The 13,213-nt window shown below is 45.1% G+C and overlaps 1 long non-coding RNA gene across 1 annotated transcript in view; it reads left to right on the top strand.

Annotated features, from left to right (window-relative positions):
- LOC146856692 (uncharacterized) overlaps nucleotides 1-13,213 on the top strand; it is a 49,118-nt gene that overhangs the window by 16,302 nt on the left and 19,603 nt on the right. The window contains exon 2 of the long non-coding RNA XR_014979489.1: nucleotides 1,383-1,473. This is a non-coding gene — a long non-coding RNA (uncharacterized LOC146856692). The remainder of the gene's footprint in view (nucleotides 1-1,382; nucleotides 1,474-13,213) is intronic.

The following is a 13,213-nucleotide window of genomic DNA, read 5'->3' as shown; positions in this document are numbered from 1 at the left end:
TGGACATGTGTCCACTTTCATCTCAACTAGGAGGAGGCCAAATCTGCTTTGTCACTTGACAGTGCTAGAAGACATGGAGGATGAGGCGATCATCCAGAAATGCCGTCTGGATAGAGCCACCCTAAAACCCTTTGTGATATGTTGGAGCCCCACCTGCAGCCTCGCAGACCATATCCAAGAGCTTTCACCCCAACGTATAAGGTTATGGCGGCCCTGTATTTTTTTGCCACTGGATCATTCCAGCACACGGTTGCCAGTGCAGGTGGGATGTCACAACCTATGTTCAGCATGGTGCTGCGTGATGTACTGTCCGCCATGATGATCTACAAGGACAGATATATCCATTTCCCCAGGGGGCCTGAATTGGCAGCTGTGAAGGGAGATTTCTATCCCCTCGGACACATCCCCCATGTTGTTGGTGCCATTCATTGCACCCATGTTGGGCTTGTGCCACCACAGGCACGTGAGCACATCTACAGGAACCGTAAACATTACCACTCCATAAATGTGCAAGTGGTGTGCCAGGCAGATATGATCATCTCACACGTGTATGCCAAATTCCCAGACTCAGCCCATGACTCATACATCCTGCATAACAGCATTGTACCCCAGCTGATGGCTAATCTGCTTCCTGAGCATTCATGGATTGTGGGTAAGTATACCTAGTCATATGGTGTACTGGGTGTGTGACCTGCTGCCCTCTGCCTCAGCGACAAAGCAATGTTTATTTGTGTTTGTCACACCTAGGTGACTCTGCATATCCCAACCGTCCCTGGTTGCTGAGCCCACTGCGGAATCCCAGGACCCCGGCTGAAGTCCGCTACAATGATGCCCATGGGAGGACATGTTGTGTGGTGGAGCATACTTTTGGTTTGCTTAAGTCACATTTACGCTGCCTGGACAAGACCGGGGATGCACTGATGTACTCGCCTGGGAAGGTGTGTCAGATTGTAGTGGCATGCTGCATGCTCCACAACCTAGCAATTCGCAAGGAGATTCCACTGATCCTGGATGATGATGTGGACCCAAGGCCCCCGCATTCAAACCAACCCATGTCTAGTGATGAGGACAGTGGAGAGGAGGAAGGTGTTGACCTGCATCAACAGCTCATCACCGGCAATGTACAACGTACCCATTGTCTGATGATGTTGCTGTTGTTGTGAAGGTGTATGTGAGATTTGTGGCAGCAGCCGGTTGTAGACTCAGTGGTGGCTGACAATGTTTCTGGGACAGTTCATTTAGGAACATCTACAGGATGTGTACGTTGACACATGTTGCCCATTGTGATGTGTGCATGTGGGATTCTCTTGTTGTGAAGTGTACTGTGATGTCTGTGATGCTACACCCAGACTAGTGAATGTTGTTCTATTGTGTTTTCCTAGGTGCCTTCAACCTCTCCTTGCCTACATACACTCCAGTCTCCTGGTACATTGTAATCATGGGGAAGACTGTATATCCTGGAATAAAGAGCAGGTACTACAACATGTGTGTAATGAGTTGTTTATTTGCAATGGTGACATGTGAGGGGGGTTGAACATTTACAGTGAGGTGATTAGTGCAGCAGTGAGTTGACAGTTATGGTACATGAGATAATCGAGTAGTCACCACATAGATGTGGTGACCCAGTCCAACAGACAGATGCCATTCACAAGACAGTGTGGGGAAGGACAGTCCAAAAAGTCAGTGCAGTGGGGAAGAGGGTTGCCATCATGGCTGGCTCCGTGACTGGCGTTTGGCAGGTGTTTTGTCAACAGATACTCCCAGGGTTTTCTTTGAACGGCCTCTTCGCCGCTTGGCAGGCGGGGCCTCTGTTGGGGGGCTAGTGGTGTCTGAGGACTCACCCCTCTGTGGCCGCAGGGGAGGATGGTGAACTGTCATCCTGCGGACCACCAGTGGGAGGCGGAGGTGTTGGTTGTGGTGCAGGCCTGTCCCTCAGTACGGCCACTAGCTGGCCCAAGAGGTCCACAATTTGTCCCATGCGGGTGTCCATGGACCTCATTAGCAGGAGGAGCTCACTGGAATCTTGTTCTGACCGGCCCATTTGTCCATGGGCCCGTTCATATGTCCCAAGGACTCTTTGTATTTTCTCCAGGGATTCGGTCCCAGGCTCTGGTCATCTGTGGGTGACCCTGCCCCCCCACCTGCCCTGCTGCCACGGACCTGTAGCCTCTTCACTGTCGGCACCCGCATCCTCTCCCCGCCATCCTCAGTCGGTGGGGTGGGGCGGTCATTCTGTGGGACAGGGAGAGTGTTGCAGGCAGCTCTGGTAGTGGTGATGGTGGTGGAGGACGCACCAGCCATAACATCAGGGGTCTGCATGAAGGTTGTTGTAGCAGCAGATGTGGTGGGGTTGACAATGGGGTCCTGGGACCTGTTGCGCCCTGGAACACCAGATGGGCCGGCTTCAGGCTCCTCGTCCAAAGAATCCTGGGAGTCAACATCCGAGAGTCGATGTTCCGGGGGGGGGGGGGGGGGGTGAGACTGGCTCTGCAGGTTGCTGGTGTTGTCATCTGCAGTCAGTTCTTGGTCACCTGTGGGTCAGATGGGAAATGATCATTGTAGTGCACCCCGCAAGCTTTGTGTTAGCTGTGTGTCATTCACAGTTGAAAGATCATCACATTGTTTTCTATGTGCACTACTGTACCTCCTGACATGATGCTGTGATACATGCATTACTTGTCCATGGTGTGAGGTGTCAATACATACCATGCGCCACGTGCATAATTTGTGATTACAGGGACATGTTGACATCTAGGGACTAGCGCAACATATTATTTCAGTGAGGACTCTTTTTTGATTTGTCTGACCTGGCAGACGTCACATCTGGCCATGGACTGGCCATTGTCACGTTGTTCAAGATTTGTGATATCCCGCATTTCTATGCATTTGATACTCTACAATAATTGGTCTCCATATCGGAGACACACAGCATTCCACTACCATCCTGTTTGGAGATTTCACTGTTATTTCGCCTCACTAGAACTAGTGAGATTATCAAATTGCCTTTGATTTTAAACCTTCAAGCTTATTCTGTTCTGATACCAGAATTATCGCTGATGCTTTGACGCACGATTTAGGTCTCCAAAATACTTAAGAACTTACATTGTCCCTTCTCCGTGGCCATTTTTTCCTGACGAAGGCACTTTGGTGTGCTGAAACCCGCGTAGAATACTCTAGTCAATCTAATTTGTGCCACATTGTTTTTAATTGAAACTCTTTCTAAAACATTATTTGTTATTTATGTATAATCTGTTAATAAATATAATGTCTCTGTATGATTGAAAGCATGTTTGGAAGTGTGTATGTAGGACATGCACGTTTTTGTATGAATGTTACAATGTCTGATTTTTCTTTTCTAAATAGAATTCATTTTGTATTTTTGTCATAACTATTGTTGTCTTTGGTTCAATTTGACAGCATATACATTATTATTTATTATTGTGTTGATTGGTTGCCTTAATTCTGTACAATTACTGGCCATTGTCATCTCCTGCATACCTTAGTCTTGTCATGTGCATGTCTGGCTTTGTACCACTAACCATGCTTTCTTATTTTTCAAATGGTCCTTGTTGCTCTGGCCCCATGGCACTGCACATATCAATCGGTGCTATGCATGATTGTGCACAGACTTTCTTCTACATGTGCATTGGTGTGTCACTTTGGTTGGTGTGACAGTTTCCTTTGCTTAGCTGTGTGCACACTGTGTGTGGCAATAGGACTGGTGTGCATATTTGTGAAATGAGAGGGCTGGTGTTGTCATATGGTACCATTTTTTGTGATGAATGGCTAGGTGCACGTACTGGCTACTTACCTGTTATGTTTTCACATTTGGCTTTGTTATGTGACACATCTGTGTGTGCGTGGTGGCGGCTTACATCCTGCTCAGTGGTGTCACAAGACAGAATAATATGTCTACCTACCTGTTAGTTTGTTTGTAGTGATCCATTAGATGCCACATGTATCTGGGTGGTATAAAGAGCTCAATCTTGCTGTACTGGGGGACAAGGGTGCATGGTGGGAGTAGTGGTGCAGGCCTCCCCACAAACACCCTCCCAGGGAAGATGGCTACCTACCTGTTATGTAGAGGTGAACAATGCAATGGATGCCACATGCTTTTGGGTGTGAGTGAGTGTTCCATCCTGCTCAGGTGTGGGACAGGGTTCATGGTGGGAATAGTGGTACAGGCCTCCCACTCACAAACACCCTCCCAGGGAAGATGGCTAGCTACCTGTTAGTTTGATGAGGGTAATGTAATGGCTGACACATGCTTCTGGGTGGGGCAGGGGAGGGCTCCATCTTGCTGATACTGTGGTACAAGGGGGGCTGGTGGGAGTTGTAGTGCTGGCTGCCTGTACACATGCCCCCATGGTAATGTTGCTAGCTATGTTTGGGGTGAATGGGAGTGAGTGAATGTTGGATCTATCAGACATGTTTTGGGAGTGTGTTGTGCAGATGGATGGAATTTGTCCTAGGTGGTGTAGCTTTGTAGTTGAGCAAGACAGTACATAGCAGTGTGGTGGTAGTCATTTGTTTGTACTTACCAGCCTCCACTCTCCCGGGTACTCCTGTGAGACTCTCTGGATGCAGTATGGCAAGCACCTTCTCCTCCTATGGAGTGAATGGTTTTGGTGGAATGGGAGGGCCACCGCCAGTCCTGTCAGCCAGCTCATGGTTCTTGCTCCTCCTCTCTTTGACAACCCTCTTCAAGTCATCCCACCGCTTCATGATTTCCTTTTTTGATCGCGGGGTGGTGCCTACTGCATTGACCTTCTTGACTATCCCTGCTGACATTTGTGTTCTTGTGGCTAATGGTGTCTGTGGGACCAGGTTACCAAACAGTTGTGGTTCCACTCTATCTCATCTACCATGACTGTCAACTCACTCAGTGTGAATTTGGGCATTTTACGTCTTGCCATGGTGTGCAAAGTGGTTGTGGGTACAGGGGTGTGAGTGGTGGGTGTGGTAGTGATGTGTATGGTGTGTGATGTGCAGAGGGTTAGTAGTGCAGGCGTGGAAGTGGTGGTGGTGCTATATGTGGTGTGGTCAGTGATGTTGTGTTCTTTGCCTCTCCTTTCAGCTGGGGTGTATGTCCCTTCACTTCTGGAGTATTGCAAAGGATTCTGATCAGGGAAGGGGCTGGTTTTATACTCAGCTATGTGGGTGTGTCCATATGGGGGAGTGCTGTCAGGTGTGTTGCGTGGGTTGTCCTGGGATTTATATTTTTCTTTTTGCCATGTAGTTGTGACATTGGGGTGTGTTTTTGGGGGGCATGGCTAGTTTGCTTTGTGCACTGTGTGGCCTTATTGTGGGTTTTCTCATTCGGCCGCCATATTTTTCACGAAGCGTCCACAGCGGTGGCTATGCTGCAGCTCTTCCCCCGGATCTCCCATTCATCACTGTTTGCAACCGCGGTGGTCGGAAACAGCGGACCATCGGGGATATCCTAATTTCCCGTGCGGTGTCTCAGCTACACTTGCGGCGGGTTGGTGTTTTTCTGCCACGAATCCGACCGCCGCGGATGGATTTTGGCCATTTCCGCCCACTATGGGCAGTTTTTCTTGGCCCCATTCCGCCGCGGTCTGTGTTTTTTGGCAGTTGATCCTAAGATGCCTACCGGTTTTTCCACGGTACCGGCGGGCGGTTGTTTACCGCTTCCATGACGGTCAGGGTGGTTTTCCATCCTAATAGACCCCTAAATATGGCTCCTTGTATGTAAAAGTGTCCTATATGGAGAATCTGGCATGGATCAGGAGCTGCACTGGACACTCTTGGTCTAAGGGTGTTTGGCTTTCCATTTGCACCTCTCACGTTCCAAGACGAGTACATGAGTACCTGATCTAGTGCAGTTTTTTTTTCTTAGTATTTTGGGTATTGTAGTTATGTTGCTAACATTATAAAATCAGAACTACAGCCCTCAGAATCCAAAGGAAAAACCTGGGCTGAGCCAGTTACTTACTATGGGTTTGGGAACTAGTAGACCTCTGTATTGTTACCTTTAAACCATATCACATATTGTAAAGATGCTACACAAACCTTTATTGGTAACTTGCCATGCAATTTCAAAGAGCAGCAACTATTCCACTGGGAGTTCGACTTCTTCCCAGTGTGTAAGCTCATTCAGAGAGGTCACGGAGAGCAAGCACGCAAGAGACATTGGGCTAACTCCCTATAACCTGTGGATGAGACCGGGCAACGCTTTTATCAGCCAGCTCTGCTCCTGAGTCAAGTGCTTGCTCTTTGGCCCCCTCCCTCACACATTTGAAGAGCAGAGAGAGAAGAGAAACCTCTGCAGTAAAACACACAGCTAATTAGACTTAACTGTCCGACACCGAGAGCTAAATTGGCTTGATGAAATCTGAAGGAGATTGCTAGGTTCAGAGAAATGGAGCAGATCAGTTGTTCTGCCAGCTTGGCACCAAGTTTTGGCGTCTTTGCCAGGTGTGTGTTGCCCTTACATAGAAAGTTGGGTCTTCGCTCTCTGAGCCAACAACTAGCAGGCCTTTGGAACCTTTAAACATATCAGCTACAATATAGCAGAAGGAAAATAAAGCTGGAGTTCAGTGAAAACAACAGCCTGCCAATTCCTGACCATTCATCTCAAATACTATATCCAATTCGAGGTATATTAGTCATACAAAAACAACGTTCAACTCCCAGCCTAAAACTAGCGTCTACAAACTCAATAGGTTTGGGTTTGTTAGGTTTCGCCGGCACAGCGCTTCTCCTTTGCTCATGAAATCTATTGTATTTATTATATCTTAAAAGGGCCCTTTCTTATTAGTATCCAGAGGCCCAAGCACACATTCCAGTACACTTTATTGGGTGGAACTTTTACCTTAAGTTAAGGCTGCACAGCATTTACTATTTACCGGCACTTATCTTCTCCTGACTGCACACATTTACAATACTTATCTTCTACTAAAGCTGTTCACACTGTTTAAGTCCCATTCACTGTCAAGACTGCAGGGACTGTTATACTATAAGATAAGATTCCTTCCCACGGAAAAGGCAGACAGATTCTAACAGTATTTAGGAATGCTTTCTTTTCATTACCTCATTGTGTAAAGCAGATGCTTTAGCCTTCAAACGTTTGTGGCATTCCCTATGAATGCCTCAGTACTTCTTTGCACTTATTATGCATTAGCAGATCGATTTTGACAACCTAATCTATTAGGTCATTGTGCTCAAATTCTAAATGTTGTAATAAACATTGCACGTTAAAAATAAAGATAATATACATAAACCCGAACAAAGTGATTGCAGTGCTTACATCAGCACACTCCGTGGTGCTCTGAAGGGAAGTTTTAACCTTCTTTATACTTTGGGATAGTTTCTGTATAATATTACTGCACAAGACAATTGCCACACAGTCTTAGTTTGTAAACACAGTCATGTGCCTGGTTTAAAAGTATTCCTCGAGTTTTGTGACTGCAGCCTCTTCCTTAATGAGGGCCATGATTTGAATTGTGCAGCTAGTCCAGTGACACTGTGACCAAAAGCTATAGGCACCCCACTAAATACCCATCATTGCTATATTTTACTACTAAAGAGGCAGTCACAAATACAGGCACTAGCATCATGATTTCAATGGTGCTGCAAGTGCAGTGGCACTAAGGCAAAAAGTTGTCAAAACTCCTGTTAACGCCAAATATTGCTGAATTTAACCTCTTCAGTGCCAAGGATGTAATGGTTAAGTCCTCAGCTGTGGTGCTGGTGTGCCAAGGACATAACCGTTACATCCTCGGCACACGATCACCTAATCCCTCTGCTGTAAACAACTCTTAGCCTGTGGAGGTGGGGAAGAGCTGTGGCTTGCATGGATTGGCCCAGCGTTTTTTTTACCCAGAATCCCCTGCAAACCTCAATCTTAGCTAAACAAACATCACGTTTTCCTCACAGTTCTGTGTGGGAAAGTTGTGGCACCCCCGGGCCCACACAAATTTCCTGCCACCAAGCATTACCACAGGTCTCCCGATAAAAATGCTACCTCACTTGTGCGGGTGGGCCAAGTGCTCGCGACAGGGAAGGGCCTAACATTTATTGAGGAGGCATCAAAACGACCTGGTTTTGCTAGGGGGTCACCTGCGTCATTGGTCCCGGGCTCGTCGTCCATTTTGGGAAACCAACCAAACCTAGTCATTTCTGAAAACCAGACACCCGGATATAATTTTTATCGGAAGATCAAGTGGGTTGCTGGGTGGTAGGAAATTTGTGCTGATGCGGTGATCCCAGACAGAAATCTAGAAAAATATGGGTTTTTTTTAGCTAAATTCAGGTTTGCAGATGATTCTGGGTAGGAAAAGGGTGGGGGATCTACGCAAGTCGCACCTCCCTGGACTCCACCCAGTGTCTAGTTTTGAGAAATGTCTGGGTTTGGTAGGTTTCCCTAGATGCTCGCCTAGCCCGGGACAAAAAACACAGGTGCCCCCTTGCAATAACCAGGTCGTTTTGTGATGCATAATTTTGATGTCTCCTCAATAAGTTTCAGCCCGTTTCCTGCTGCATGCTCTAGGCCTACCCACACAAGTGAGGTACCATTTATATTGGTAGGCTTGGGGGAATGGTGGGTGGGTGGAGGTCTGTGGCTACCAGCAGATTACAGAACTTTCCAACACAGAAATGTGAGGAAAATGTGTTTTTTTGACAAAGTTTGAGGTGTGCAAGGATTCTGGGTAGCAGAACCTCATGAAAGCCACACAAGTCACCCCATCCTGGATTCCCCTGAGTGTCTAATTTAAAAAAAAATACAGATTTGCTAGGTTTCCCTAGGTGCCGGCAGAGCTAGGCCCACAATACACAGCTAGGCACATTGCAAAAAAAGCGCCAGTTTTCACTGAAAAAATGTCATGTGTCTACGTTGTATAATAGGCAATTTCCTGTCGCGTACACTAGGCCTACCCACACAAGTGAGGTACAATTTTTATCGGAAGACTTGGGGGAATGCTGAGTAGGTGGAAGTTTGTAGCTCCCCACAGAATCAGGAACTTTCTATCACAGAAATGTGAGGAAAATTTGTTTTTTTGTTTAAAAGTTTTACATTTGCAAGGGACTCTGGGTAACAGGACCTGGTGAGAGCCACACAAGGCACCCCATCGTGGATTTGCCTGGGTGTCTAGGTTTCAAAAATGTACAGGTTTGGTAGGTTTCCCTAGGTGCCAGCTGAGCTAGAGCTCAAGATCCACAGCTAGGCACATTGCAAAAAATGGGTCAGTTTTCACTGGAAAAATGTGATGTGCCCACCTTGTGTTTTGGGAGGTTAACTGTTGGAGGCACTAAGCATACCTACACAAGTGAGGTACCATTTTTATCAGCAGACTTGGGGGATGCTGGATGGGTGGACGTGTGTGGCTCCTTGCAGATTCCAGAACTTGCCATCACAGACATGTGAGGAAAATGTGTTTTCTTTTACAAAGTTTGAGGTTTGCAAGGGATTCTGAATAACATAACCTTATGAGAGCCACACAAGTCATCCTATTTTGGATTCCCCTGGGTGTCTAGTTTTCAAAAATGTAAATGTTTGCTCGGTTTCCCCAGGTGCCAGCAGAGCTAGGGCTTAAATTCCACAGCTAGGCACATTGCAAAAAAAGGGTCAGTCTTCACTGTAAAAATGGGATGTGTCCACACTGCGTTTTAGGCTGATTCTTATTGCGAGCACTAAGTCTACCCACACAAGTAAGGTGGTGCTATTTTTATCAGCAGACTTGGGGGAATTCTGGGTGGGTGGAATTGTGTGGCTCCCTATGGATCCCAGAACTTCCCATCACAGAAATGTAAGGAAAATGTTTTTTTTTTTTTCACAAAGTTTGAGGTTTCCCAGGGATGCTAGGTAACCAAATATGGTGAGAGCCACACAAGTCACCCCATACTGGATTCTCCAGGGTGTCTAGTTTTCAAAACTTTACAGGTTTTCTAGGTTTCCCTAGGTGCCGGCTGAGCTAGGGCCCAAAACTCACAGCTAGGCACATTGCAAAAAAAAGGGTCAGTTTTCACTGGAAAACAGTGATGTGTCCACGTGGCATTTTAGGCCATTTCATGTCACAGACACAAGGCCTTCCCACACAAGTGAGGTAACATTTTTATCAAGAGACTTGGGGGCAGTGGTGGCTGGCTCTGGTAAGCGTGGTGCGGCAGTGAGGTGGGGCAGGGAGCGGCAGAGGGGAAGCCAACAGACGATGGAATAGGTATTATTTATTTATTTAATTATACCTGTTCTGTCATCTGTCGACTCCCCCCCCCCCCCCCCATTCCACCCCACTGTGTGTACCTGTTCCGGCCACTGCTGCTTAGGGGAATATAGATTAGTAGAACAAGTGTTATTACCATTTGTCTTACAATGCATTTCTGCCTTCCAAATGTAAGACAGTGTGTAAAAAAGAAGTCATTTTGAACAATACTATCGAATTCACATGCTAATATGTGTACCCACAAATTCAGAGATTCACAAATAACCCCTGCTTCTAAACTCCATATCTCCCATTTCAGATATATATATAGGTTTCCTTGATACCTATTTTTCACTCTTTATATTTTACCAAATGAATTACTGTATACCTGGTACACAATGAAAAACCATTGCAAGGTGCAACTCGGGCATTGTCTCGGAGTTCCTCGGGTTCTTGGTAAACCTACAAGCTTCAGATATCTCTGCAACCAGAAGGGTACTGCAGATGTAATGGTGTATAGCTTTCAAACATCTACCACAGTTGGAAGAAGTTACAGGTGAAAATGTAGGCACAAATGGCTGTTTATTCATCTACATTTCAATATTCTTTTATTTCAACTGTTACTTTCTATAAGAAAACCTTGAATGATCTACACAAACGACCCCTTGCTGAATTTAGAATTTTGCTTACTTTTAGAAATGTATAGCTATCCGGGATCAATTATTGGTTTCACACCCATTTTAACCGCTAACTGGAAGAAAGTTGAAAGCTTCAAAAAATAGTAAAAATAGGCTGTGTCCCAGAAAAATGCCAAAACTGTGTAGAAAATGTTGGTTTCCTGAAAAAAGTCTGGCTGTTCCTGAAAGTTGTGAAGATGGTGATTTTAGCACCACAAATCCTTAATTGATACCATTTCCAGGGGAAAAAACAGACCCTTTCTTCCTCAGCACTTTTTCCCCATTTCTCCCAAAACTCAAAATTTTGCTGCATTTTGCCTAATTTCTCGATCCCCTCCAGGGGAATCCGCAAACCCTGGGTATATTAGAATCCTCATCATGTTGGAAGAAAGGGACGCCAATTTGGTATGGATGCCTTATGTGGACAAAAGGTTATGGGGGGTTTAAGCGCAAACTACCCCAAAAAGCCAAAAAAGGCGTGGCACAGGGGGGAGAAAAGGCCTAGCAGTGAAGAGGTTAAGTATTAAACAGGCAGTCATAGGTGCAGTTGTCTTGCAGGCACAAGGATCATGATTTCAGTGTGTGGTGCAGCAGATGCAGTGACTCTGGGGCCGAAAGCTCTAGGAAATCCTCTAAAAACCAAATTTAGCAATATTTTACTACTAAACAGGCAGTCACAAATGCAATTATCCTGCAGGCACTTGGGGCATGATTTGATTGGTGAAGCAGGTGCAGTGACACTGGCCCAAAAGTTGTCAGAACTCCTCCAAACAAATAATATTGCTGTTTCATTAATTAGTTCTATTATTTCCCTCTTAAATTTCATTTTTTCAAAATGCTGCAATTATTTATCCGCACTATGCCACTAGTAACAGCATAATATATTGCCTTTTTGTACAAAAACAAGTCATAACACTTTATGAGACTTTCTGCAACTTATATTGTACAACTATACAGCAAACTACAACTTACAACAAAAAACTGCTTATTATTAATCTCATAGGCGAAACCTAATGCATTTACCAATGCTTGTTTTTAATAGCTTTTTATATAGAGTGAGCTCATCCTGAAAGTACTGGAGTGCTTTACATAAGCACCTGTTAAATTAAACCAGGACACATTAATTTCTTTTTAGTCACTTGGAGATTACGCGATTTGCCCAGAATCACAGGATGTTGAGCCGACACCGAGACTCAAACCTGGTTCCCAGTTACAAAGTTGGCAGCTCTGACTTTAGTACCACATCCTGCCACATGCTGAAAGTATTTCTTCATCTCTTTAAAAATTTGGCGCTATAGGAGTTGATTGTATTCTCTAGTTTAGAAGACTATGATTGGCAGTTGGCAGAAAAGCGAAATGTCATTCTCAAAGTATGATGTTAAGCTGTTGCACAATCTATAATATTAACCACTTACTAGTAAGGTTTTTTTCACTACAGTGCTGGGTCCTTTCGTCTCATGAGAAACTCTGTATTGCTTCTCATTCAACTCTACAGATATTTTGAAAGGGAGGCTTGAGATCTAATTTGGAGACCTATTTGAAGTCTGCCTGTTCAAAGTTTAGATTTCACAAGGCATTGTCGATACACCCTTCATCACGGACGTCAAATTGCAAAACTAGAAATGCTTTCTATATCTGCAGAAATTACTCTCAATATGGCACCCGCCAGCAACATCACGCACAAGGTTATGCAGTATTCCTAATTATAATGACCCCTGCATCCCTTGATGCATTCACACCACGCCCTGGCATCCACGTCATGGTGAGACGTTATTAACGCCTCTTTCACTCGGAGTAAATTCCGACACTCGTTCAAACCCTGCTACATTCAAGGTAAAATCGAGCGGTAAGGTTCTCCACATTTCTCCATACTGTAAGTATGATCCCACCAATAACATATATTGTGTTGTAGCCCATTTGTTTGGAAACAGGCACCCAGAATGTTGACCTTTTAAATATGCATCTATGGTTAGTTTCAAGTTCAAGAAGTGACTCCAAAACACTCTAAGGGGCCCATCAACTTTTATCAATGGATGAGAACATTTACTTCAGATATTAAGGTGCTATTTATGACCAGTTTTGAAGGTTGCAGTGATCACACAATTCACATGTTTGGGCAGAAGTCTGCACAGTTTTGCCTCACTTTGTATATGCATTTATATTTGTTCATATTTACTATATGTTCGTTTGATGAATTTTTCCCAACAGGTACGACAGACCCCTGATCTCTAATTTAAGACTCTGTGATTTACATTTTGTTTTCAAGTACCATTCACTGTCACCAGAGTTGTGCAAATAGAACATAGGAAATCGGATCATACACACACAAAGACATTTCTACGGTAGATTAGAGAACCAACAGAAGGTCCTGAT

This window comes from Triturus cristatus, chromosome 3_2, assembly GCF_964204655.1.
Source record: "Triturus cristatus chromosome 3_2, aTriCri1.1, whole genome shotgun sequence".
In the NCBI taxonomy this organism is placed as follows: Eukaryota; Metazoa; Chordata; class Amphibia; order Caudata; family Salamandridae; genus Triturus; species Triturus cristatus.
Note: the sequence above shows the minus strand (reverse complement) of the source record. Positions and strands in the feature narration are given on the sequence as shown.